A 23,135-nucleotide genomic window follows, 5' to 3' on the forward strand; every position below is an offset into this window, starting at 1 on the left:
CCACCAACATCCCTCCCCCCACCCCAAATACAGCTGAACCTCCAGCTTGAAAACTACTCTACTACTATCCTGCAGGGGACATTGTTCTTTCCCTCCCCCTCTGAAATCTAGTCAGGAGAAGAGAGGTGGGGCTGATGGTCAGGTACCTCTAGCGACTCCTGCTGCCGCTAGCTCCTCGCCCTCCCATGCCAGACAGATCAGCTGTTTGACTATGCAGCTGAGGCACCCACAGCAACAGGTGCCAGTTAGAAGGCCTGACTGTGGATTCTGTCCTCCTCTGTCATTATGCCTCTCACCTTGGTGGCTTCAGCAGGCCGCAGAGAACAGTGGCGGCAGCAGTGCTTCAGCCCTGCCCAGGCTGGCTCAGAGGGAAGGGTCATTTGGATCTGAGCCGCATCGGGAGGAGTAGTGCGGGGCCCACAACCCCAGTTCACCCCCCTCAAAAGGATGACCCTGTTGGCCGCCAGGTAGGGGTGGGGGGAGAAAGGGGCAGTGGAGAGGGCAGGGCAGGTGAACAGAGAGGTTGGCAGTGGAGCCACGTCAGGCAGTGTGAATTGAGAGGGGTGGATGTTCTTAGTAACTGTGGCTCCAGCGGCTCTGTTTGGCCACAGGATCGGATCAGTGGCAGAGGATGGTTAGGGCTCTCCTTGACTTGCTGAAGGCCCTGCTGGGCAAGTCATGGGTGACTGTAGATCTCCTTGGCTCCCCGATCTGCTGGGAAAGCAGAGGTTCTTCCTCTGATGCAGTGGACAAATATCAGAGTGGCGGCAGAGGCTCCCTCTCTGCTTCTACCCCTTGCCCCAGATATCAGCCGCCTATAGACAAATCCAGGCCTGGTCCCTATCAGCCTGCCAGCGGCAGTGCGGGTACACCTCCGAAGAGGTCCTAAAGCTGGAAATGGTTACCTGGCTGCCCAAGCCTGACTGGGAATCAGGGGGCATGGCAGAGACCGCCCAGGGCAACAAGGGATAAAAACACTAACAAACAAACGAAAATAACTTTGGAATCATATTGCACTCTTCTTGTACAGGAATCAGAGATTGATTCCCAAGCCAGGCTTCTATTCCTTACACTGGCCAAGGCAGGGGATGCTGTGGAGGGAGCTCTCAGAATCCAAAAATATGGGAATCCCATCCATCGTGCCTGATGGCCAGAGTTGGGAGGGGGGGGGGGCAGAGGGACCCTTGGAAGCTGTGATCCCTGATCAAGGATTGGGGGTTGTGATAGCTGGTATCATGCTCGCTACCTCTTCAGCACTCCAACGATGTTCTTGGACCACAGGATCCTCTGACACAGCTCCCGGCATCATGTTGCTTCCAAGGCAGCAATTCCTGAGCTTTTATCTAGGCTTTTGATCTAGGACTTCCTATGTTGCTGGCTGATGATAACATCACTGCCTGGATATATAAGGAAACTTTTTGGCCCCAGTCAGCATCTCAGCAATTGGTCTTCTTGTGCTTTGTCGCTGATTCATATCTGTTTGTCTGTACACCGCCCAATTCCGACTTCTGCTCACTCTTGGATTCTGCCTGAATGCCACCTGCCCTGACCTCTGCCAGGCCTCCAGATCTTGCCCTGTCAGTGCTCCAGTTTCCAGACCTACCCATCCACAGTCACCTGTACAGGCCTGGCCTGTGCTTGCACGGCTCAGGCTGGGCCAACTGAGGAGCAGCACAAGGGCTCACCTCCCCCCCCCCCCCCCCCATACCATGAAAGTTGGACTGGACAGGAGAGGGATTAAAACTGCAGCAAACCCCAAGGAGTTGCGAATGGTACCATAACCTGACAGAGGCCTCTTCCAATTGAACTGAAGCACAAACAAGCAGGAGGAAACTGCCAGACAAAAGCAGCCTTATTCTATTCTAGCAGCATGTGCGAGAGATTTTCAAGGACAAAAAGGTCAGGATAGCCTTTTGCTTCCACTTACTTAAATTTGGATCACATTTCCAATCTGGGATAGTTTATGAATATTGAAACTACATAAAATATTGACTGAGAAGTAGAAATATTGGATTTGTATAATATTTGTCATCCAGACAGGATCCCACTGTTCTTTACATTGTAAATTTCAGAAACACTTAGAATTAACAATTCTAGCACCTGACTAGCAAGAGATCTTTCTAAAGGGTAGCACAAGGAATAGTACTAGTATGTTTGCCCAACTGCAGTTGGGTGAGTAAATGCCCTTAACCCAGTTCTCAAAGTGCACTCGTTCAATCTGATTTTCAAGATATTCCCAATGAACAACCAAAAAAGAAGTATCTGCATACAGTGGAAGCAGTGCACGTAAATATGTCCCAAGCACATTCATTGGGAATATCCTGAAAACCAAGCCTGTCGGATGGTCCCTCAGGACCAAGGTGAGAACCAAAGAGATAAGGTACAGGCAGAAAGAGTGACCGGAGTAAGTGGCAGCAGGACATGTCCAGTTACCAGGATGTTTGTATCTCGAATCACTGTACTGCACCTCGGGTTTGATTTGCCCAAAATTGGAGCCTAGAAAAATATTAAAGACAAAGGATATTTGGTAGTTTTACTGAATGAAAATAACTGAATTCTATTTAAAAAGCAGCTCAAAGGCCTTGCATATCTTGGATGAAGACATGTAAGCCTCAGACATGTGGGGTGGGGTGGGAGGAGTTTAGGCAATCCCCACTCTGATTTGCATACTGCTTTACCAGCTTCATTACAATATGGACGAACCTCATTACTCTTTTTTCAGATAGGCAGCCACTCTCCTGATGTCATCATTTAGGAACTGGATGGAGTAGAGATAATAAGCTCAGCATATTCCCACCGAGATGCTAGTTCAAACTAAAAGAACCCAGAAATGCTTGCCAGTCTTCAAAAACTGCATGGTCTCAAATACGTTCAGAACCACTTACATAATGCTACTCCATGAGATTCAATTAAAAAAAAACCAAAAACAAGAAAAAAATAACATTTGAAATACTAACAATATAATAATTGGTAAAACAATTTTACGTTTATAATGATGCAAAAGACACTATTCTACAGAATTTACAGAAGACTTACATATATGTGTAACCCCTTGGCTGAAGTCCACTTTAGGAGTTCACAGAAACACAGTAATTCTTGGGATCTAGCTATTATTACTTCCCATATAGTCCATTTAGCCCCAGGTTCTCCAGAATTCCCTGCAGGGGAAGGGAAAATACTCTCCTAAGCTTTGGGTATTGATCTTGCACAGTCTCTGTAGCCATTAGTGATAATCACACTGGTAAGGTAACTATTGATAGATGGATTCTTCACACAGTCCACAACACAAACATTACAGAGGGTAAATCTGTGACTCTGCAGTTCTGTCCACGGGTCAGTTTTACTCCAATGGGATTTCTTCCCTGGTGGGATATCGAATCAAATTCAGTTCCCAATTTACAATACCATTGATCAGATATCTTGGTATTCAAGTCTCATATTCCCCCTGGTTCTTTCACTCCTTGTTGTACCTGATGGGTACCATACACCGGATATTCGGGAAAGGGATCAATTTTTATTTATTTACAAAATGTATAGCTCACACTCTACAAAATGTTTGAGGGGGGTCACAAAAGCTAAGCATCCATAAAATATAATCAACATAAGCCAAAAACAATACTAAAACAAACGACTGATGCTAACAACATGTAAAAATCCTGCTACAAAGTGTTAAACTAAAAACTTAATTAGGCCTTGGCTCCTAAAGCACTGTCACTAAAGGCTTCATAAAAAAGAAAGAGATATGTTTTTAATGTCTTTTTTAAAAAGACTTATAACATACAAATGTGTTCCAAAACGCAGGTCTGACAACTGAAAAAGCTTTCTCTCTCACTGACAGCATCAAGGCATATGAATCTCACAGAGGGATTTCCAATAGATTTTTACTTGTAGATCTGAACATCCGAGTGGGTTGGTAAATCCGCAGTGTGGCATTAAACAATGGTATGGACTGATTTTGCAAACGGCTTCTCCTTTTCATCTCCTGGACATTGGCTAAATGGTACAATTTTCCTTCCAAACCATGAGTGAGTGACTGATTCTCTCAGAGGGAGAGGATCAGAACTATCTAATAATACAAGACTGGTCACCAAATCCAAAATAAAAGGAAGGGTGGGTTGAAAACTTCCTTCACCTGAATCCAAAAAATGGTATAAAAGTGCCTCCTCAAAAAAATATAAAAACACACACAACTCCTTAACCCTTCTCCATGACACCAATGTATAGGGTCTAAGGTAGTGATGGGCAAACTCCAGTCCTGGAGGGCCGTAAACAGGCCAGGTTTTCAGGATATCCACAATGAATATGCATGAGAAAGATTTGCATGCACTGCCTCTACTGTATGCAAATCTATCTCATGCATCTTCATTGTGGATATCCTGAAAACCTGCCCTGTTTGTGGCACTCGAGGACTGGAGCTCGCCATCACTGATCTAGGGGTTCTTCTTCCTTCATAAAACAAGAAACACTTCTACATCCTCCAAAAACAAATGACAAACCCCCACCCTCACTAGGGGCCGGTATAGTTCAATTTGTTTATAAATAATTTAGAAGACAGAGTAACAAAATTTGCAGAGGATACCAAACTCTATAGGGCTCTTACAACACAAGCTCATAATGTAAGACTACTGGAGGATCTAGAGAAATTGGGAATTTGGGCAACCAAATGGCAAATGAAATTTAATTCAGACAAATGCAGAGGCACATTGGGAGAGAAAAAAATCCCAAACTACCAGTACATGCTGCTGGAGTCTTCTCTGGAAAGCTCCTAAACAACAAAGGGATCTTGGAATTACTGTGGACCAGATGCTGAAACCACTGGCACAGTGTGCAGCAGCAGCAGCCAAAAAACTGTATGTTAGGAATAATTTGGAAGGTATATATGACAAATCTAAAGATATTATCATACCTCTGTTTAGAGCTGTGGTGTGACCACACCTCGAGTACTGGGTGCAGTTCTGGACACCCCCCATCTCAAAAAAAGATGTGGTGGAGCTCAAGCAGGTACAAAGAAGGGTAACCAGAATGGTGAGAGGATTGGGGCATCTCTCATATGAAGAAAGGATAAAACATGTTGGTTTCATTCATGAAGCCAGGAACGCCCATGCCCCGCCCCTGTTTTGGACTTTTTCTTTTGTGCGCGTGCCGAGAAATATGCGCATACTCGGGCAGCTTTTAAAATCCACTCGGCCTGTGCCAGTCCAACATATTTATGAATCTCTGAGTTTTGGCACACGTCCGGCTTTAAAAATTCACCTGCAAGGGTTTTTTAGCTTGGAAAAAAATAAGAATTGGGGTGGGGGACATGATAGAGGTCTACAAGATTTTGAATGGAAAACAACAAACCACAAACAAGCAGTTGTTTCTGCAGTGCAATAATACCAGGGACCAGAGGGCATCCAATGAAATTTGAAGCTAGCCGTTTCAAGACCAAACACAAGAAAGTTATTTCTTTGGTCAGAACTGTCGAATCAGCTGCCGCCAAATGTAGTCAGAGCATGCGGCACAGTAACATTCAAGAGGGTCTGGCTACATTCCTAGAAGACCAAGGGCACAAATGGATAATAGAGACCGGGTGTAGGCCAAGTGGCTTCACACTTTTATAGATCTACAGGGAACACTTAAGATGAAATCTAGTTTTCATCTGGTGGCTCAGGGCCACTGTAAGAGACAGGATGCTGGGCTAGATGGACCACTGGTCTGATCCAGCTTGGCTATTCTTAACATTTGCAGAGCTACCACACACCCGACTATGAAACACAAAAGCCATCCTATATACAAAAAGTTGGTATAAACTCCCATCTCATCCCTTTAACCACTGAGCCTACCAGGAAACCCCAGAAGGTAAAGGTTTATTTATACTTTCTTTGCTATACATAAGTGTTCGATTATTGGATTTCTAGTTTGCAAGGTCAGTTCCTGGGTGAACTGTTTTTCATTAAAATGTGAATGTACTGAAAGATCTGAGAGTAAAATGTTAACTACAAGTGTTGGGAATGAAGGAATGTGTGAAATGTGTGTACAGCAGAGACCTGATTATACAGCAGTGTTACACAAGCCAGTGTTGGTGAGTCATATTTGCTACTATGGCTCAGGAATATGCAGTTCTGTATATCTTCATATCACTACAGTCCTTGAGAATACATACTGTACAGGCACAGATGTGTGTGCTGTGTTTGAGGATGCGTTTTAAAAAGTTGCCTGCATGTAAGAAGGACGTACAGTGGAGGGTGAATATGTGGAATAATAATGTGAATGTAAGTTCTGGGGGGGGTTTTGCCTCATGGCTGATATAGGTTTGGAACTAGGTACTGCTGCAGCTGTACAACCTTCACTACTTTCTAAGGGAGCAGGATTTATCTTTTCTTTTTATTTATTTTTTTTGACAATGTTAACCTATTCGTAGAAAAACAAGAAAGCTAGTTATAATAAACTCACTTCAGATAGCACCCCTCAAAACATTTTAGCATCTTCCCCAAATATTAATGCTCATCTCCAAATTGATTTGGTGTACCTTATTAGTTAGAATCTCACGTATAACATGCACACTATCTCCAACACCCTCCTCTAAACCTATAATTTATTTACCGGTACATTTTATGGCTCACCTTTCTTTGCACACACCTGCAAGAGAGTCACAAAGAAATTTTTTGATAGGTATATCTGTATGCTGAGTGAAAAGTATCAAGTTCCTATGTGCTCCTTTTTCTGAGTGCCATGAATATCAATTTTGTGAACCAGCACATTATAAATATTGCCTTTTTTTTATGACAGTTGCTAATTGGCTTTTAAACACATAGGGGCCTTCCTAGTTATGTGTCTGTTTTGCTAACCACACACAAACCTACTCAGGCATTATGCTCTTTGCAACTAGATTATAGTCCCACCCCCCCTTCTAAAACCAGGCTCAAGTGCACATGATATACATGTCTAAGTTACATGGCACCAACATTATGGAATTCACTTCCTAAGAAATTAAGGCAAGAATTCAAGTTCTGAAATTCCAAAAGGAAGTAGAGACATGCTTGTTTAACCAAGCATTTCATTAGCTGGTTGTTAACATTTTATAGTCACTGTTCATTTGTTATTGTGCTTCTGGTCCTCTGACTCCTAAATCTAGAAGCTACTATGATGATGAATGTTATTGTTGGTTATTTTTTTTAGCTTATTTATAATCATGTGTGTATGTTATTTTGCTCGGGTGGAAGATTCTGACTTTTTTGATGTATTCTTTAATTTCGTAAATGGATAATTTTTCATGACTCTAGTTTTGTAATCTATTAGCTAGGTGTTTTTTTTCCAGCATACACTTATTCATTTCCCTAATTCACTAGTGAGTTTTATTATATTCATCGTTTTTAGTTATTTGCTTGCTAATTTGCTTTATGTATTCTTTTATTTATGTATGTAAGATGATGCTGTAATTATATTGATGTGAAATTGTCCTTATTTTATTGTTCACTGCTTTAATGATAGTTTTATTACAAGAAAATTGCAGTATATTAAGTAATTAAAAACACTCACGAGGCAAAAAAAAGAATTTGGGGCAAATTGAAGCTCATTTACTAAATGGCATTAATAAGCAGGTTTTTCCATTAAAAACATTAAAGTGTAAAATACTTAAATGAGCTACTAAAGTTCAAAATGTATGCAAATTAACTCATTCAAATGTAGTATGACTTGCATTAACACATCCCTCTGCATTAATGCAGCATTTAATACATTTTAAACAGACCTCTCGAGGAAAAGTTTAAAATGCGTTAAAATGTGCATTTTTAATGCACAGAAATGCAGCGCTTTGAAGGTGCTATTCAGTTACAGAGTACTATTCAAAACCATTTCTGTGATAAAACAAGTATTCCTAATCAACTATTTCAAGGCTGAATTTAAAGGAGGAAGAGGCCTGCTACAACTAAAGTCAGAGATTTGGAGAGAGCATGCAGAAGACGCTGCCTGAAAGCCTGGGCTATTACACTGCTGGTTATAAATTTTATACCCACCATAGCACCCAAGTATGCAGATTAAAAAATGGCCCTTGACCAAAAAGCATCTGACAGGATAGTCCAGAAAATGTTAAGTAAACTTAAAAGATTTTATTTCCCCCTAGGGAGAACATAATTGGTTAATTAAAATCTATTTACTCTCCAAAACAGCTTGTAGCAGTACCAGTCCACTGGCTATTACAGGAGCTACAGAGACGAATTTGGCAGACACCTTTGTCAGTATGACCACAGCCTCATTAACTGGAGAGGAATGCAAAAGGCACTCAAGGAGGGTAGTTTCACATTGTGTGGCTAATACCTGAGAATCTCAACAAATATCTTAGAGGCCTAGATACTGAAAGGTTTCCACCTATTTTTGTCTATATGAAATATGCTTAGGGGACAATTTTCAGAAAGTTGCCAAGTGGCAACCCAGCTGACTACATTATGGATGGCTACGGCATGCATCTTTGAGATCTAACACTAGAATAAATATTCTGCTATAATAAGAGGCTCTTGTTATATCACTTAATGAAAGTTTAAAGTGACCATCATATAGTATCTCTGGTGCAAGTGGCTTATAGGTGAAGCCTTTAAAGCACGAGGACTAGTTCAATCATCGGTCACTTGTTGTCCTAGCTGTGGCTGTAAATATCTCTAGGTAAGTGCACATTATATGCCTTTTAATTGTGCACTACCTAGAGATATTTACAGCCACAGCTGGCTAGTCCTCGTGCTTTAAAGGCTTCACCTATAAGCCACTTGCACCAGAGACACTATATGATGGTCACTTTAAACTTTCATTAAGTGATATAACAAGAGCCTCTTATTATAGCAGAATATTTATTCTAGTGTTGAATTCTTTGTTTCTGCTCTCTTTGGGTTTTATTTCACTTCTTTGAGATCTAAGGCAGATAACCCGTTGTTGGCCTCTTAATTGAGGTAGGATGGTACCTAAGGAATTCATCTTGAACTCTTCCTTCTTTGAGTCAAGGCACAGATCATGAGATAACTCTGCCTTTTCTTCTTTTTTTTTTTTTTGGTTTAGGCAACAACCTCTGCACCGAAGAGTGCTTCACCTTCACTGCTGAGGTGGAAGCTTGCAGAGACTCAAGAAAATCTCCTAACATGTAGCTTCTTGATCTTCTCATCCTTGGAGACATGTGGGCCCATGCCACATAGCCAGGTACATCATAGGAAGGCCCAAGATACCATACATATCAGTCATGCTGATCTGACAGAGTCATTTTAGAGGAGCAATGGGGGCATTTTTTTGAAGCCCATTTTGTTGTCTGCCATCTTAAAAAGGACCAATGCTAATCTAACTCAATTTTGAAAGTCAAAAGGAAAATAATTAAAAAAACAAAAACTCTTTCTTGAGGAGATGAATGAAAATAAAGAAATTAAAATAATATAAAAAGAGAGAACGAGAAAAACCCCTTAAGGGAAAAACAAAAATGTGACAAATGGCATTTAGAGAGAAAGAGCCAAGTACCACTCTTTCGCGTGAGTGGAAGAAAAAAAATCTGAGAAGACTCAAGAGGTGGCAACACAGGAGCATCTGCACATGCTCAGAAAGAGCTGCTTGATCTGAGCTCTGAAAACATCTTCCATATCGGCGCCGGATGATATTGTCCACTCGTGTTGCTGATCCTTGTCCTGCTTGTCCATGGGAAATGCAAGGTACACATGGCACCCGTATTTCAGGATGACTGCACATTAAAAGCCATGCTAAACCGTGAGACAGCATATTCCCAGAGCAAAAAGTGTGCAGTGCTCAGTAACATAAGGGGTGACGAAATCCTGATCACCAAGATGTCTGCATTTCACAACTGGCACCTGCTGCTGTGGCCTGGGGCAGTCGCCGGACTACCTCCCTGGCTGGCACCCATTATTTATTCTAAACATGTTTCCAGGTCTAATAATCTCTCACATCTGTCAGCGCTCTTACCTGGGGGCACTCATGCTGTGAAAACAATGCATGGAGCACCAATGCTGCAAAAAAAAAAACAAAAAAAAACTGAACAGATTAAGCTAAACAAAAAAAAGGGGTTGAAGTTTTTGTGTCTGTTACCGTGTGTCTCTCATATGCGCAGCTGATTTTTCAGATTAAAGTAGACAGGCATAAAGCTAGGAAATGTAAGATAACACTGATCACCCAAGTGAGAGGAAAATAAGGGAGGAAAAAATAAGCTTAATATGGCATCAAAATTACTTCAAAAATTCAGCACTTTGGTACTTACTGGTGTTTCATAAATTCTTCCTAAACACTAAGAAGCTCTTACAGAAAAAAATACATTCTGTTTCCATACATCTACGTAAGGATTCACCATAATCCGAGACATAACAAGCACTTTCTGTTGATGTGGGAGCTTTTTTGCTCCTTCTGTGCCCAGCGAGTCAAAAGGTCAAACACCACAATGAAATCAATCACTGGCAAAGCACTAAAGGTTGGGGGAGGGGTGGACGCATCTGCATTTTCGCAACTTATACCCAGAACTCAAAAATGTTCTTCCATTTATGGTAGTACAAACTTTTTACAGTAATACAAAGAAAAAAAAAACAACACTGGCGTAAGGTGATTAAGGACAACATTTCAAGCCTGCATAATTTTAAAAAGTAATCAAATCACTCCTGAAAAGTGGAAATGAAGTTCCTCTGATGGTGATTTCTTTTTTTTTTTTTCTTTCAACAGAAACCATTTTTGGTTACCAAAATCTGTCCCCCGTTGGTCATCCAAAGCTGGGACATATGTGCTCTCAAATGCTCCTGAATAGCAACATATCTGGGTAATTATCCGTTTAGGGCACCTATGATTGGATTAAGCGGAAAATTTTTAAAACTGTAAATAAAATAGTAACGCTGATCTTGTTGCAATTACAACCTGTGATGAATCCAGTTTTCCCCAGGAGTAACATAGCTACTGTGCTCTGCACTATGCGAGTTTACACAGGATCAAAATGTTGGAAGCGAAGACGTGCGACCCTATTAATTCATTTCTTTTCATGCAATGTTTTCCCCTAGCACAGAGGTAGGCAATTCAGGTCTTCAAGGACAGACCACAGACAACTGGTTTTCAAGACCTTCACAATGAATATTCAATAGCTATATTTGCAAACCCCCCAGTTAATTTTCATGTTTTGGTTACCCTGAGAAACCAAACCTGCCTGTAGCTGTCACGGATCAGAGCTCTCTCCACCTTCATGAACCAAAATGTACTTTTTTTTTTTTTTTACTAAAATGATTCCTCTATGATTGTCCAGGATCAGCTCCCAAGCAACTTTGTACTGTTTGCTCAGCCCTGTTAGAGAGCACAGGATTCTCAGAAGGACCAAGAGGATGGAGCAGCTGATAGCAAGCCCTCCATAATTACTTCACCTCCCAGAGATACAAAATGCAATTAAGTGTAATATTATATGCCCGTGTCCAAAACACTTCGGTAGAGCCAGCTTTCTGAGCTGTCATGCTGAACTGCTCCTTTTAAAAAAAAGACAAGCACTTTCTGTAAAATAATCTATCTGGGGAAGTGAAATGCAATATGCCAGCATCAATAAATTTGTCTAACAGAATGATCAGAGACGACTTTATAATCTGAAAAGGAAAAAAATAAATAAATAATGGAGATGTCCAATGGAAAGGGTATAGCAAGGTCACCCTGCCAGAGACAAAAATAACGCTAGGTTTAGCTTATTGCATGCGGGAGCATGTTTAGCCTTCAGACTGCCATATTTTGTTTAATTTGCATTCACAACACTTTAAGGGATCACTGTACATTTTTTAAAGGAATATGGCTGCAAACAAACCCTGCACTAGCTCAGCAAAAGGGGCTGTGATTTTGGAAACAATCTCTTTTTAGGAATTCTTTACTGAAACAAAATGGAAGAACATCTTATGGGCAGCTTATATCTGTCCATTTGTCCATCTAGCCATGATCCAATATGAGCAGAAAACTGGAGAAATTTGAGATGTCAGTGGTAGGACGCTAAGAGGAGGTGAAAATGCTACTTTGAGCAGCAGGACAGGATTTGGAGACTTTGATTAGAGGGGCAGAGGAAGACGTTCCAATAAGCAGCAGATACAGGGGAAGAGATGAGCTGGAGTTACAGAACACCTTTGCAGACGTTGAATAGCCTATGAGTGTTCCTTTCCAATCTTATTAGAACTTTAACATGATCCTCCATGAGAAGCAGAAACCTGGCTTCTGACTGTGCTGCAGGAACTGCATTCCTGCAGTTAATACTCAGTTTCTCCAGAGTTCTCCTTTTCTGCATCTATCTCCACTTTCTCTGCTCTTCCTCCTCCTCCTGCCTTCCTGGTTATTTTCTTCATCTCCCAACCTGCCTCTCTTTCCAGCTTTTTTCTGTACTATCAACACCCTGCCTCTTGCCCTCTTCGCTACCCTCACTTTATCTTGCATTCTCCTTTTTTCTACCCTCATATCTGCTCTCTCCACCCCTTTCCTCACTAGCTTCCTCCTGCTGTTGATAATGAGGGAGAAGCACACCACAGAGTTCCTCCAGGGGCTGCAGCTTCTTTTAACAGTTGAGTACCACACTGTCTGCCGCCACTACAACCACCAGTCACCGTCTGAACCTGACCACCACCATGTAGGCATTTACCGACACCATGTCCTCATTCCATGTTGCCTCCTTTACATGCCACCAATACCACTTAGGCTGCCTTCTCCTCCCACCATGCACAAACGGGAAGTGGAATGTTTTCATCAGCAGATCTCACTGTACACTCACTTCCTGTTTGTGCTACTTCTCAGCCATATCAAACACTGCTCACTCTTCCCCACACCTCAGAGATTTTGACTGGTAGCGTGAATGACTAAGGCCTGGATTTATCAAAATGCGATAAGTATCACATGCGATAGCAAAAGGGGCATGTTTTATGCTAATAAACAGTTTATCACAATTTGCACTAATACCTATGCGAAGAGCTAAGTTAACGCACTTTGCGATACATGCCAGACTTGCATACAACCACTGGGGGACAGAGAGAGAGGGAGAGAGATAGTTGCGACCGTCGCTGGCCGATGGCTTCACTCCGCCTACCTTTCTTTGTCTGCAACTCCTCCTCCTCTTGATGGATGCCTAGCTGCCGCGGCATCCGTCTGCCATCTGGACCGGCTTGGGCGCTGCCTCCTGCCATGCTCTCCAGGTACCTTAGGGCGCGCACGCTGCACGGCCCTCATTCTTATTTCCTCATTGGCGCGTTCCTCACACTGCCCGGATATTTAAGCCTACAGTTTATTGCTAGCCATTGAGTTAGCAAGGGGGATTCTTATAGATGGGATTCACTCTCCGTACCCAGCTACTCTGCCTCTCCAACTTCTATTGGACTCTTTCTGCTAATGGGGTACCTGCTGCTCGGGGGTCTCTTTGCTTCTTTCAGGTTGCCATCAGGTAACCGGTACTTGCTCCTCGAGGGCCCATGTTCCCTGACCCGCTGCCTGCATCCATCTCCTTTCCTACTTGGAGGAATTCGCTACAGACACCATCAGTGAGTACTACTATCATCTACTCCTCAAAGCTGCCTCCCTGGAACCAGGTACTCGCTCCTCGAGGGCCTGTCTCCGTTCCAGTGCCATCTCTTACGTGGAACCGCTGTGTGAGTACTTTGCCAACAAGTCTCTCTACCTCCAAGGATCTGGTACTCGCTCCTCGAGGGCCAGCTCTCCCTATCTCGGGGCTTCTCCATACTTGGGACTCTGTGAATGTTCTATTGTACTCACTTTCTCAGTTCTCTCCACTACAGCACTGCTACCGGAGAAACCGCTATTCCAGCGCCCTGGTGAATCCTAGCCCAGCCAGGCTACATCTTCTACTCACTACTGACATCGCTGGTGCCTTCTCAAACTGTCTAAATAAAGAACTATCTGTGTTTGTGTGTCCAGAGCTGAGCCTGACCTGTGGCCCCTCACGGGACTTCCCCCCGTGGGCGTGGTCAGCTGCCAAGGGTCCACCCAAAACCTCACTAACTATAACAGGGAGAAAGAGTAGCCATAATGCCCTCACACTAGATAGGTATTTATATCCCTATGGGAGGCCCACCTAGTAACTGGAGGTGAGGTTTGGGTATTAGTGTAGGGGGTTAGGGGCCACTTTGACATTCAACGTGAGACGTACGAACAGAACAGTGGTCTCTTGTGTGGATTTAATGACCTTCGGAGAGAGGAAACTCACCCAAGATGAGATTTGTGCATTGTTCTCTCCACCTAGCTTGATGTTACCCAGGTAGAGAGTCCTAAACCTCACCTCGAATTACTAGGTGGGCCTCCCATAGGGATATAAATACCTATCTAGAGAGAGGGCATTATGGCTAGGTGCTCTCTCTCTCCCCCCCCCCCCCCCCCCCCCCCCCCCCGATGGCTAGGCTGGTGCTCCGGGAGCTTCAAACCTACTGAAACAGGCCTTTTAGGAGACATTGCGAAATGCGCTAACACCTTACCGCCCCGTAACGCAAGCTATTGCATGGCTTAATGCTACTGAAAAAGGTGTAGCTAAAATCGGCGTTAAGTCCGTGCGATAGGATTTGGTAAACCCAGCCCACTCCCGCCCCTAACTCCTCCTCTTTTTCGGATTTGCATCGCACCATAGAATATGGTGCTATCGCATGCGTTAAGGGCTTATCACATGCATTAACGGGACTTTTCGCAAGCGATAAGCCCTTAATGCATGCGAAAACGCCTTAGCGCATTTTGATAAATGACCCCCTAAGACAGGAACGGGGGTGAATAGATGAGAGGAAGCCAATGCATATGTCCCCTGAAAAATGCAGAAATGCCAAGCACTAAGAAATATCTAGGGTAGCAATAAAGTGAGGCCAGGTAATTATGAGTGATAGAATATGACTGCAAATACAGACTGGGAGCCCCATATCGTCTGTCCAATTTCCTTCCTATTACAATGCTTTGGACCCCAACTGATCTCTGGCCAAGTTGCTCAGCACAAGAATGCCAAATTCAAAACATAATGCATTGAACTAAGCCGGTTGCTTTCATCATTCAGAACAAATTAAATCATCCTCTCTTCTACTCTTGCAGAGTTCTAGCTCAGACACAGATCATCCCTTAGCGAGTTAGAAATTATGTTTTCAGGATGGCTTGCAAAAACAAAATTCAGAGGACAAAATGGCAGAGATTCTGTATGATCTCAAAAAGAGAAAGATCAAGGCAGATGTAATATATAATACGACAAACCATTCCTAAGAGCTCTGAAGAAATCTACCTCCGGAAAAGGATTCTCTGTACTTGAATTTGCTCAAGATCTTAGCATAATTTATGGAGTACAGCATACAGCCATGTGCCAAAATTCAGGCACCACCGGTCAAATTTTAGGTTTTAATACATCTCTAACGGGCCGATTCAGTAAAGTCCGCGGGAGAGCGGACGAACGCCCACTCGCCTGTGCGCGTGATTCTGTATTTAAATTAGGTCCGGTGGTAGAAACGGGCAAAAGGAGACGCTAGGGACACTAGCACGACCCTAGCACCTCCTTTTGGCCCGAAGCTGCGGCTGTCAGCTGGTTTGACAGCTGACGCTCAATTTTGCTGGCGTCAGTTCTCGAGCCTGCTGACAGCCACGGGCTCGGAAACTAGACACCGGCAAAATTGAGCGTCTGGTTTTCGACCCGACAGCCACCAGCCGACTTCAAAATTTTTTTTTTACCCTTCGGGACCTCCGACTTAATATCGCCATGATATTAAGTCGGAGGGTGCACAGACAAGCAGTTTTTACTGCTTGTCTGTGCACTTTCCCGGTGCCTGAAGAAATTAGCGCCTATCTTTGGGTAGGCGCTAATTTCTGAAAGTAAAATGTGCGGCTTGGCTGAACATTTTACTTACTGAATTGCGCGTGAATACCTAATAGGGCCATCAACATGCATTTGCATGTTGAGGGCGCTATTAGGTTCGGCGGGTTGGACGCGCGTTTTCCGCCCCTTACTGAATAAGGGGTAAGGGAAAACGCGCATCCAATGGCAGGTTAACAGTGCGCTCCATACTGTATAGGCCCGTAAGTAAACAGAAGCTGACACAAGCTCAACAAGGTACAAAGTTAAACAAAATATTTTTCTGCTATTTTTAATGCAAAATTGCTATTTGCTGATTTTAACAGACTGAAACCACACCCCAAAGCCCCAGCAACTGCCCACCTACAAACTCAGTCATATCAACACACTTTTATATGCACAACCCTGCCATGCATAATGCACTTCCCATGCCAGAACCCCCAAACTCAACCATACGCATCCTTCCCCCACCCACATGTACTAACCTTACACATTCCAACTTACACCCTTTTCCCTACATATATATACACACACACACACACACACCCCCATACGTCCTAGATCCCCTATGCACACAGCCCCACACCTCATCCAACATACACACAATCCCCACACGCATACAACTCTCCACCATGAAACACCACCCTCACATTCCCCAAACACCACACAACCCCCTGCAAACCTCTCCCACCCATATAACCACACACCAGCCCAACCCACTCTCCCCAGGCATAGCCATTCCTCGAAGATACACACAGCCCTACACCCCCGCCCCCATACACAAACTCATTACCTTCAAAACACACTCCTCCATCACTCAAACTTCCCCCATACACGCACACACCCACAATCCACCACACTCACCCGATCTATAAATCTGCTGGAAAGCATTTGCATATTTATTCTGAAACATTTATAGACCACTTATAACAAGCCAGTCATGCTAAGCGGGTTACAACACAAATGCATGATTTCCCTATGTGATTCAGTAAGCTACATTATCCATATCCCAAATAAATCTAGAAATAAAGGTCATCAAACAAGCTGTAGATGATATAATTTTAATAACATACTAAGACAGTACCTGACAGCAGATAAAGCCCAAAAAGGCCTATCTAGTCTGCCCAACAGGGATTTTATGTACATTTTCTCAATAGTAGATCAAATTCTCACATGGCACCCAACTCCATGCAGGTTTTCCCCATATCATCCGGGGAGCACAATGTAGCCATATCATTGCTACCCTGGACTGCAACAGTCAGTCAGTAAAGGTTGTTCATCAGTGCCTTCATTACCATTCTCTTTCCATTAGGGATCCTCTGGATTTATCCCATGCTTTCTCCCCCCCCCCCCCCCCCCCCAGTCTGTCATTATCCTTATCACTACCTCCTCTGGGAGGGCTTTCTAGGCATACAAGACCCCCTCCATGAAAAAAATACCTCCCAGCATCGTTCCTGAATCTACCCCCCCTGGAGCTTCATACCGTGACCCCTAGTTTGACAGCTTCCTTGCCACTGAAAAAGCTTGGTTTCCTGTGCATTAATACCTTGCAGGTTTTTAAATGTCTGCATCATATTCCCCCTGCATCGCCTCTCTATATCCTTTCAAAGATTTGGCCTCCAAAACTGAACAATACTCCAGGTGAGGCCTCAACAATGAATTACTACTTCTCTTTTTCTACTGGTTATACCTTTCCCTATGCATCCCAGCATCCTCCCAGCTCTGGCCACCAACTTGCCACACTGTTTTGCTACCTTGAGCTCATCTGACAGCATCATCTCAAGGTCCCTCTCCTGGTCCGTGCACCTCAGCTCTTCACCACCTAGCACGTTATCGTTCCCATTGATTTCTGCACCCCCAAGCGCAAGACTCTGCATGTTTTGGCATTGAATCTTAACTGCCAAGTATTAGACTATTCCTCAAGCTTTCCTAGATCACTTTTCATTCTGTCTGCTCCTCCAGGAGTGTCCACTCTGTTGCAGATCTTAATGTCATCTGCAAAAAGGCAAATTATGTTTCCCTTCAACTCCTCCTCGACTTCACTAACAAAGATTTTGAACAGAACCAGCCCTAGGACCAACCCCTGATGCACTCAGATAATCTTTCTCTCCTCAGTGAATTCCATGTCTTCTGTCACTCAACCAGGCTGTCACCAGGCTGTCACTCCCAGGCTATTCAGTTTATTAATGAACCTCTTGTATGGGACAGTATCAAAAGCTTTGCTGAAATCCTAGTAAACCATATCTAGGGCATGTCCTTGATTTAATTCTCTAGTCACCCAATCAAAGAAATCAATGAGATTTGTCTGACACAATCAGTGTGTGGCAAAACCATGCTGACTTGGATCCTGCAATCCACAGGATTATAGGTAGTCCACTATCTTTTCCTTCAGAAGAGTCCCCATCAATTTTCCCAACACATCTAACACGCATCTACCTAGCTTTTAACAGCTACACTCTATTAACAAGGTCAGTGCAGACAGGTCTGGAGCTCTATGAAGCTTCTGAACATTCCTACACGGAATATTCCTGGGGGAATTCCGTACCCCCAAACATAAAAATTCTGCCCATAATATTATAAAATTCTGCATCATTTTTTGTCAAAATGATACAATATGGTTATTTTTTTTCAGTAAATAAAAAGATTATTGCTCATATGAAGACTTTAATTTTTTAACATAAACCCCCCCCCCCAAGTATTATAATAATCATTTCCATCATGCTCTTCCCTCTCCCTCCAGCTATCTCCTCCAGTCTATTCACCCTTACTCCCCACTCCAAACAGCTTCTCTCCATCACCACTTTCCACCAGGTTCTCCTATCTTCCTTCACAACCAACCTCCTACACCACCAGTCCTCTCCCTCACCCTGCTACACCCCAACCTTCCCACTTATCCTCTTACCCACAGACTTCTCAGCACCCTCTCTCCCCCTAGCTTCCCCCTCAGCCTTATCTTTCCCCTTATTCTCTCCCTGACCCCAACCTTCCTGCTCCCCTCTTCCCTACCCCTATCCTTTCCTCTTCACCACTTCCCCCTACACCCATCCTTCCCCCCACCCCATCTTCCCCCACCCCCCCCCAACTTCTTCTCACCCTTAACCCCCCAAGACCTCCTCCTCTTACCCCATCAGCCTTCCATCTCTCTCCTACCCCCTAAGCCTATCTCTCTTTCTCTTACTCCCTCCAACCAGGGTTAGACCTGTTTTACTGATATCCTGTTTTTAGCTTAAAAACTGCAGTAATGTACCATCAGGATTCTGTCATTGTGTCATTTGGCATGTTGGAAGCTTTAGTTTATCTTTCGCTTTTGTGCTATGATGTATTTATTATTTTGTAGCCCACATCAAACTATGGATAAGAGCAGGATATAATTTTTTTAATAAACAAATACACTTCTCTTTCTCCTCCGTCCCCTTGCGCTGCCTGGTTTGGAATCATGATTGCTAAAGTTTCATAATTCTGAATCTGGTGCCACTGTTTCTATCTCTCACGTCCACAGATCAATATTGCCCCCATGTTTGCCTCTATCCTTGCCTTCTACTAGCTGGTATTGCTCATACTGCTTCTATCCCCTGTTCCTGCAGCTGCTTCTTCCTTCCACTCATGTAGGTCAGTGATGCAGATGTCTTCCTCTTCTAGCCCACAAAGAAAGATGGGGCCACTGCCTCTGCTTTTCTCCCACCTTGACAGCCAACCGCACAGTGAAATTCTGCACACAAACTTGAAATGTTGAGGAGCAGAGGAATTATGTTCCAAATGAACACAAATCAGTCAGTTTGTAAGTTGTAAGAAAAATTAACTGGGTGAGAAGTTGGTTGAGAAACAGGACTTAAAGTGAACAGCACAGCGCCATAGGGATCAGTGCTAGGCTAACTTCTATTCAATATTGCTAAAAGCAATTGTAGAAGGGTTAAAAGGGATGTGCCTATTTAGAGACTATATGAAAATCTGCAAGAGAGCAGATATGCCAAGAGGAAAGATTAAAGATGTCTTTTAAAAAAAACTGAAGGAATGATCAAGGATTGGGAAGTACACATTAATCCAATAGAGAAAAACTGAAAAATCATGTATGTAGTGTGGCGAAATCCAAAACCTAAATCCCATTTTGGAGGTGAAGAACTAGCAATCATCAAACAGAAAAGAAACACAGAAACATAGAAATGACGGCAGAAGAAGACCAAACGGCCCATCCAGTCTGCCCAGCAAGCTACGCACTTTATCCATTTTTTTTTTTATTTTTTTTTATCTTCCCCCCCTTTTTTTCTCCCCCTCCCCCGTCACTATTGGCTTCCAGCACCCTCCGGCCCCAATTCCCTTCCACCCCACCACCAATGCAGAGAGCAGCGCCGTATCCGCATCCCAATGAACATCCAGCATTCCCATTTCTGATGACCTCAAGGTAGCCAGCTGGGCCTTCCTTGTGGCTCAGGTAGTAAGTCTTCTGCTCTTCGGAGGGGGGGAAAGACAATTGTGGTCATTGCTTAAGGATGATATCTGATGGCTGGATTCAAGACCCATGATTGCAGGAAGAAGCCCTGATACATGGTCCCTGTCTTATCATTGCAATGACAGACTACGTTTGTATATTTGCATGTATGTGGATGTGGTCGGGAGGAAGGATTGAAAAACAGGGGGAAAAATACCCAGGTAGTTGTGAATAGAGGCTCATGGTACCAGATCCAAGCCCTAATTCCAACTGAGCTGGAGGAAAAACTGCTGGGTCAAAACGAGAAAAGGTAGCTAGTCAGTGTGTCAAAGCAGCTGGGCAAGCTATTAAAATACTTAGATGCAAATCTCAAAAATACCACCCACAAACTCAGAAATTGCCAGTGGTATTCTTGTGAGGTATACAGGAGAGATAGGAGGAACATTTATTTTATATGTGGGACTGCGAGCCAGTGCACGCTCACAATCCCATGCACAGTATAATATTCCTATCGGATCTTCTCATGAGCACTGCCAAGAGATAAGGAAAATGGTGTGATGGAGTCAGTGAGAAATGAGCAATGTCATAGTGGCAGCAATAACAATAGCAGTGTGAGGTGGAGGGAGGAGTGATGACCATGGCGGCAGCAGCAGCAGCATTGGACTGCAGTGGAAATGCAGAGATGTGGCAATATTTCTTGAAAGTTGTTTGGATGCATAAAGAAAAGTATCACTAATAAACAGAGGGAAGTAATATTACCTCTGTACAGACCTTTGGTGAAAGCCCACCTTAAGTACTAACCAGATCTACCCAAAAGACTTAGATAACGCTCCTGAAAAAGTTGTAGCTAAAATCGGTGTTTCAGCCGTGCAACAGGGCTTCGCCAAACGGTAAATCCAGCCCACTCCCGCCCCCAACTCCTCCTCTTTTTTGGATCTACATCGCACGCGTTAAAGGTGTTTTCGCATGCGATAAGCCCTTAGCACATGCAAAAACGCCTTAACGCATTTTGATAACTGAGGGGGGAATGTCAGCAAATACTGTTTGCTGGGAGTGTGGATGACATCTGGAAATGCCTTCCAGTGGAGGCTAAAAGAACCAAAACAGTAGCAAAAGTACAAGCATGGATGGGATAGGCATAAAATGGATTTTAATGGCAGGGAAGGAAGGCAGAAGACCACATATGGAGTAAGACCTGTGACAGCACTATAGGCAGCCTTGAATGGACCAAGTGGTCCTTATTTGCCGACATCTTCCATATCCAATTTAACTAATACAGTAAATACACTACTTTAGTTCTCAGAAATAATCCCCTGAAACCTATTTTATGTATGAAAATGTTAAAACGCTGTGATTTGCTTTCATTTCATTAATCAAAAAGCTGGAAAATTAGCTCTTCTAATTACGTGAAGGAAAAACAGGCAGAAAAGGGTCTAGGCCTGTATGGAGTAGGTATACATTTGCCAATTAGGCTGCAGATGCAACGCCCAAACCTCACATATTCAGCATCATCAGGCCCTAGGAATGTAGGACGGGACTCAATCACACCCTCGATTTAACAGCATGAAAATCAAGTTTTTTCTTTTAAGGAGGAGTAATCGGACAAATCATTCCTTTCTGGTATTTTAGAAAGTGATGCATATCGTCAGTCCTGCCGTTACAATATACACAACTAATAAAGAACTACATTTAAAAGCGAAAACACAGTCACCCGAGTGCAAATAAACAGAATACTTCCCAGAAATATTTTGCAAAAACAGGAGCGTGTGGATGGCACGGAACGCAGAAACATCGCAGTGTTGCTGCGTTCAGAATAAAATGAGTGACTGCAGGCTCCTTGGAAATGGTCATTTTCGGCTCATTCTTAGACTGGAAAATAAATCAACAATGCTTGCTTCACTGGAACCAGGATCGGGCCATTTCACCGCCTGACTCCATCGTGCATCTCTTCGCATGAAGCGAGGCGAGCCCCAGCGCTCCCGACACGTCACTGCAAACTTTTCTCCAGCAGACATGCAGCCTCCCTCCCAAATCCGTAACGGACAGCAAGAAAAGCACCGAACCCGCTCCATGCGGCTGCCACTCACCATCACTCTCTCCACAGCACTGGTCCCCAGCTGCCCTTTCGATGAGCAAGTCTCCTCCTTCCCCTTCCAGCCTCCTCGTTTCCCTGCTAGCCGCACTTGCCCCACTGACTCGCGCTCCCCTTCCCAGCCGGCGCCGCAGTCCACACGCACAGCCTAGGAGCGCGCGGACAGACGCGCAACCCCACCTCCTCGGGCTCAGCCCTCCTGTCAAATCGCCGCGCGGGCCATAGTGGTGACGTCACACTAACCTGGCTCGGCCGTGAGGCGCGAGCTTCGTTTTCACGCGCTCTCCGTCTCACTCGCGCTCTCGATTGCGCCTGCAGCTGCACATTCCTCGGCGGGCACGTGACAAATCCTCTTCCCTCACCCCCCCCCCCCCCCGCCTGCGCTCCCCGGCGCAGCTGTAAGAGTGGAATGCTGAGGGGCCGAGCTTTAAATTCGGGCGCGCGCCTTGATGGTCTTCCAGGGGTGATGCGTTTGCGAAAAGTTTGCCAGAAGTGTGCCGCATTATGAGCCTAATTTACTACGAATTTTTCCCTAGTCTGTCTATGAGGAAAATAAAACATAGTGAATGAGATCCTATTTTTGTTACAGAAACCATTAGGGTATGAAGAAATAAATAATGCTCAGCATAATACCTCTCCTCGGTCAGAAATGGAAAAAAAAACCAAAAAACAGACAGACCCTAAATACATTCAGAATAGTGATCATAGAACAGAAAGATATAGACAAAAATGTCAAGAAGCCAGACTCTATATGTAATGCCATACTGAGGAGAAATAAAAACAGAAATGTATCTCCTCTTGTGCTGTGCAAAATACAAATACATCAGAGATACACATTTCCC

The 23,135-nt window shown here is 43.8% G+C and overlaps 1 protein-coding gene across 4 annotated transcripts in view; it reads right to left on the bottom strand.

Moving 5' to 3' along the window:
• ARHGEF10 (Rho guanine nucleotide exchange factor 10) overlaps nt 1-22,456 on the bottom strand; it is a 370,273-nt gene extending 347,817 nt beyond the window's left edge. For 3 of the 4 annotated variants that reach the window (XM_029595755.1, XM_029595756.1, XM_029595757.1), the window contains exon 1: nt 22,289-22,453. The gene's annotated coding sequence lies outside the window, so the exon portion shown is untranslated. Of the gene's footprint in view, nt 1-22,288 lie in introns of all 4 variants that reach the window. The other variant, XM_029595758.1, reaches the window with a different exon arrangement.
• Nucleotides 22,457-23,135: the final 679 nt, after the last annotated feature.

The sequence above is a fragment of the Rhinatrema bivittatum genome, chromosome 3 (genome assembly GCF_901001135.1).
Source record: "Rhinatrema bivittatum chromosome 3, aRhiBiv1.1, whole genome shotgun sequence".
Taxonomy (NCBI): Eukaryota; Metazoa; Chordata; class Amphibia; order Gymnophiona; family Rhinatrematidae; genus Rhinatrema; species Rhinatrema bivittatum.